Genomic DNA, 6,000 nt, shown 5'->3' on the forward strand with positions numbered 1-6,000 from the left:
GTTTGAGAATAGCAGAGCATTGCAATTATGGCAAATATGTTCTAGCAAAAGCAACAGGCAAGATCAACAAACAAAGGAAAAAAGTTTGTTTTACAGACAAAAAGGAAGACGTTGGGAGCAATTGTTTTGAATGAAAAGTCCACTGGAGAAAAGCAAAATTTCAGGGTGATGACAGCATCTCATTCACTGAGTTGATGGGGTAGTCAGTTCCTTGTGGGAGATCCAAGGTACATCTTTTCTTTTGGGGTCAGTGATTGTTGATTCTTTACTGCTGATGATTATCCTGCTAGGGTCTGTAGTTGACAGACCTTTGGGTAATGGTCCATGAGTGGTATTGCGTGAGAACTCACCTTTCTGGACTCCTGATTCTGTTTTAGTGAGGCTTTCTTTTATTAATTTCACCTCCCCTCATGGATGAACACTCTCTAAGCACTGGGCTTCCAACTGTTTGTGCACTGTTCTACATCAGCATGACAAAAGGGTCTGGCAACAGTGTGTTCTAAATTAACATTTGATGAAGGAATGAATGAATAAGTGAAAAAATATGTGTATTAGAATTCTTGAATATGATTTGACACACTTAGAAAGACATAGAATTATTTTCTATAAATGGAGAAAAAACATTTAAATGAAATTTCCCTCCATGCTCATAAAAAAATAGTGAAACTAATATAGAAGAAATGGCCTTAACTCAGAAAAGGGTATTTCAGATAATCAACAGTAAGTGAAATACTTTATGGTAAAATAGTCAAAACATTTCCTTTACTATTGTTTTATTTGATTATAACTGACATACAATGCAGCATTAGTTTCCAAAACATAGTGATTCAATATTTTTGTACCTTATGAAATGACCACCATGATAAGTTTTAGTTATTATCTGTAACAAGTTATTACAATATTATTGACTATTTTCTCCATGCTGTATATGACATCCCTGTGACATATTTTATAACTGGAAGTTTGTACTGCTTAATCCCTTTCATCTTTTTTGCCCAATTCCATATCCCTTCTTTTCTGAAAACCACCAGTTTGTTCTCTGAATCTCTGAAACATTCCCTTGAAAATCAAGAACAGGTGCCAAAAAATGCCACTTTCATTCAAAAAAACATAGTGTAGGTTTGAGTTATTGAGGACAAATAAACATGTAACCATTAGCAAATAATACTAGCATCTAAGTAGAGAATGTAAAAAAACCTATAGGTAATTTATTAGAAAGAACAATAGAATGTAGGAAGTTTGCTGGAATCAAAATAACTATACAAATACTAATCACATGTTTTACAAAGTAAAATTTATTTAGAAAGCATGATTTCTAAAAGATATCTTTGAAAAAACATTAGATAAATACATGGAAATATTCTAAAAAAACATGTGAAAGCATATTATAGAAAAGTCTGTAACGTTTTGTAGAAGGATAATAAAGTAAACCTAAAAAATGGAAAGAATATTCTAATTTTGGATAGCTATACACAACATAGACGTATCAACTTTCCTCAAATTTCCTTATAGATTTAAAGTAAATCCTGAAATTTTGTTATTATTGGAGAGGCTGAAATTATGAAAATTTACATGAAATTTTATATGAAAAAGCAATAGAGAAAGAATATTCGATTTACTAGCATATGGGAAAAAAAGTGAAGTACTTGCCTTACCAAATATCAAGATATGGAGTAATAGTAACTAAAATGGCATGGTTCTGAAACAGATAGAAAAAGAGGACCAATTTAATTCCTACTTGTATTAAAATTTTACTGAGGACAGGGAAGGCATTGGACACTTTCTTAAAAACAATGTGGCATTGCAGAGAAAGGATCTGACCTTTCAATAAATAGTGCTGCGAATAGAAATTAGTGTATCTATACAATAACAGTAGAAATGACAATAGCAATTATTGTTAATCATCTCTTAAATAATCATCTCTTAATCTCGATCATCTCAATCATCTCTTAAATAAAATAAATGCATTACAATGATGAAAAAAGTGATTAATTCAGCCAGTTTGTAATTAGATGATAATGGCTTAATATCCTACAATTACAATGAACACCTACAGCTCAACAATAAAAATATAAACAAAAGCATGACTAAATAATGGGAAAAGGACTTGAACAGATTTTCTCCAGAGAAGATATACAAATGGCCATGAGCACATGAAAAGATGTTCAACATCACTAGTCATTCAGTTCAGTTCAGTTCAGTCGCTCAGTCGTGTCCGACTCTTTGCGACCCCATGAATCGCAGCACGCCAGGCCTCCCTGTCCATCACCATCTCCTGGAGTTCACTCAAACTCTTGTCCATCGAGTCGGTGATGCCATACAGCCATCTCATCCTCTGTCATTCCCTTTTCCACCTGCCCCCAATCCCTCCCAGCATCAGAGTCTTTTCCAATGAGTCAACTCTTTGCATGAGGTGGCCAAAGTACTGGAGTTTCAGCTTCAGCATCATTCCTTCCAAAGAACACCCAGGACTGATCTCCTTTAGAATGGACTGCTTGGATCTCCTTCAGTCCAAGAGACTCTCAAGAGTCTTCTCCAACCCCTGTGTCTCTTTTGCTGTATTGCATACAGGGTTATCGTTACCACCTTTCTAAATTCCAACACCACAGTTCAAAAGCATCAATTCTTCGGCACTCAGCTTTCTTCACAGTCCAACTTTCGCATCCATACATGACCACTGGAAAAACCATAGCTTTGACTAGATGGACCTTCGTTGGCAAAGTAATGTCTCTGCTTTTCAATATGCTATCTAGGTTGGTCATAACTTTTTTTCCAAGGAGTAAGCGTCTTTTAATTTCATGGTTGCAGTCACCATCTGCAGTGATTTTGGAGCCCCCCAAAATAAAATCTGACACTGTTTCCCCATCTTGAAAGTGCAAAACAAAACCACAGTGAGATACCACCTGATAAGCAGAATTATCATTACTACTAAAAAGAAGAATGAGGAGAAGGAAGGGGAGGGGAGGAAGAAGAAGCAGAGAGGAGAAGAAAAAAGGAACTCTCTGTCAATGCAGTGATTAGGATTCCATGTTTTCACTGCCATGGGCCTGAGTTCAGTCTCTGGTTGGGCAGCTAAGATCCTGCAAGCTGCTTGGCAAAAAAAAAAAAAAAAAAAAAGAAGAAGAAGAAGAAGAGGACGAGAACAAGTGTTGGCAATGATATAGAGAAATTTGAACCCATGTGGGATGTTGGTAATGTAAAACAGTATGGCTACTATTGAAGACAGTATGACATTTCCTCAAATATTAAAAGTAGGATTAGCATCTGAATGCAGTGTTCCAAAGAACAGCAAGGAGAGATAAGAAAGCCTTCCTCAGGGATCAAAGCAAAGAAATAGAGGAAAACAATAGAATGGGAAAGACTAGAGATCTCTTCAAGAAAATTAGAGATACCAAGAGAATATTTCATGCAAAGATGAACACATTAAAGGACAGAGATGGTATGGACCTAACAGAAGCATAAGTATTAAGAGGTGGCAAAAATACACAGAACTATACAAAGAAGATCTTCATGACCCAGATAAGCATGATGGTGTCATCACTGGACTAGAGCCAGACATCCTGGAATGCGAAGTCAGGTGGGCCTTAGGAAGCATCACTCTGAACAAAGCTAGTGGAGGTGATGGAATTCTAGTTGAGCTATTTCAAATCCTGAGAGATGATGCTGTGAAAGTGCTGCACTCAATATGCCAGCAAATTTGGAAAACTGCAGTGGCCACAGGACTGGAAAAGGTCCGTTTTCATTCCAATCCCAAAGAAAGGCAATGCCAAAGAATGCTCAAACTACTGCACAATGGCACTCATTTCACACGCTAGTAAAGGAATGCTGAAAATTCTGCAAGCCAGGGTACGGATCATCAAGAAGGCACATCAAAGAAGCACATCGTGCTGTGCTGTGCTTAACTGCTCAGTTGTGTCCGACTCTTTGCCTCCCCAGGGACTGTAGCCCACCGGGCTCCTCTGTCCATGGGGATTCTCCAGGCAAGAATACTGGAGTAGGTTGCCATGCCCTCCTCCAGGGGATCTTCCCAACCCAGGAATAGAACCCAGGTCTCTAATCATCTGCTTCAAAGAAGGATAGTTATGGTTCTGTTTTTGAAAATCATGTCCATATATGACATCTCCATCTGGTGCCACCACTGAGGAGAACTAGTCCCAGGACAAGACAAAACGTGAATGGTTGAATGAATCCCTGCTCCCTCTTTTTATATATCTCTTTCCTCTGAAGTCCTTGAAGTGAAAGATAACTCTCTTTATTGTTTGAGTATATTAGAGTTAGAGATTCTTTTCGTTATTGGAACTGAAGATTTCCTCACTAATGAAGTTCAAATATCTCCCCATCATCCCAAACTACTGATATCCTCTAATTTTGCTAATTTCATAGGTAATGAAATTGAGTGTGGTAGGTACCTAATGTCTGCAGAAAGTTATGGTTTACCAGTGAGAAATGCTGGGCTGGAAGAAGCACAGGCTGGAATCAAGATTGCCGGGAGAAATATCAATCACCTCAGATATGCAGATGACACCACCCTTATGGCAGAAAGTGAAGAGGAGCTAAAAAGCCTCTTGATGAAAGTGAAAGTGGAGAGTGAAAAAGTTGGCTTAAAGCTCAACATTCAGAAAATGAAGATCATGGCATCTGGTCCCATCACTTCATGGCAAATAGATGTGGATACAGTGTCAGGCTTTATCTTTTTGGGCTCCAAAATCACTGCAGATGGTGATTGCAGCCATGAAATGAAAAGACACTTACTCCTTGGAAGAAAAGTTATGGCCAACCTAGATAGCATATTGAAAAGCAGACATTACTTTGCCGACTAAGGTCCGTCTAGTCAAGGCTATGGTTTTTCCAGAGGTCATGTATGGATGCGAGAGTTGGACTGTGAAGAAAGCTGAGTGCTGAAGAATTGATGCTTTTGAACTGTGGTGTTGGAGAAGACTCTTGAGAGTCCCTTGGACTGCAAGGAGATCCAACCAGTCCATTCTAAAGGTGATCAGCCCTGGGTGTTCTTTGGAAGGAATGATGCTGAAGCTGAAACTCCAGTACTTTGGCCACCTCATGCAAAGAGTTGACTCATTGGAAAAGACTCTGATGCTGGGAGGGATTGGGGGCAGGTGGAAAAGGGGATGACAGAGGATGAGATGGCTCGATGGCATCACCGACTCAATGGACAAGAGTTTGAGTGAACTCCAGGAGATGGTGATGGACAGGGAGGCCTGGCGTGCTGTGATTCATGGGGTTGCAAAAAGTCGGACACGACTGAGCAACTGAACTGAACTGAACTGAACTGAATCTAATTCATTATGAAGTCATTGACTGAAAGGTCACATTTATTATTCCAGTGATGAAAGTGAAAGAGGAGAGTGAAAAAGTTGACTTAAAGCTCAACATTCAGAAAATGAAGATCATGGCATCTGGTCCCATTACTTCATGGCAAATAAATGGGGAAACAGTGGAAACAATGACAAACTTTATTTTTCTGGGCTCCAAAATCACTGCAGATGGTGATTGCGGCCATGAACTGAAAGACCCTTACTCCTTGGAAGAAAAGTTATGACCAACCTAGACAGCATATTAAAAAGCAGAGACATTACTTTGCCAACAAAAGTCTGTCTAGTCGAGGCTATGGTTTTTCCAGTGGCCATGTATGGATGTGAGAGTTGGACTATAAAGAAAGCTGAGTGCTGAAGAATTGATGCTTTTGAACTGTGGTGTTGGAGAAGACTCTTGAGAGTCCCTTGGACTGCAAGGAGATCCAACCAGTCCATCCTAAAGGAGATCAGTCCTGGGTGTTCATTGGAGGGACTGATGTTGAAGCTGAAACTCCAATACTTTGGCCACCTGATGTGGAGAGCTGACTCATTTGAAAAGACCCTGATTGAGGGCAGGAGGAGAAGGGGATGACAGAGGATAAGATGGTTGGATGGTATCACCGACTTGATGGACATGGGTTTGGGTGAACTCCGGGAGTTGGTGATGGGAGGGAGGCCTGGTATGCAG

Source organism: Budorcas taxicolor, chromosome 7 (genome assembly GCF_023091745.1).
Source record: "Budorcas taxicolor isolate Tak-1 chromosome 7, Takin1.1, whole genome shotgun sequence".
Classification (NCBI taxonomy): domain Eukaryota; kingdom Metazoa; phylum Chordata; class Mammalia; order Artiodactyla; family Bovidae; genus Budorcas; species Budorcas taxicolor.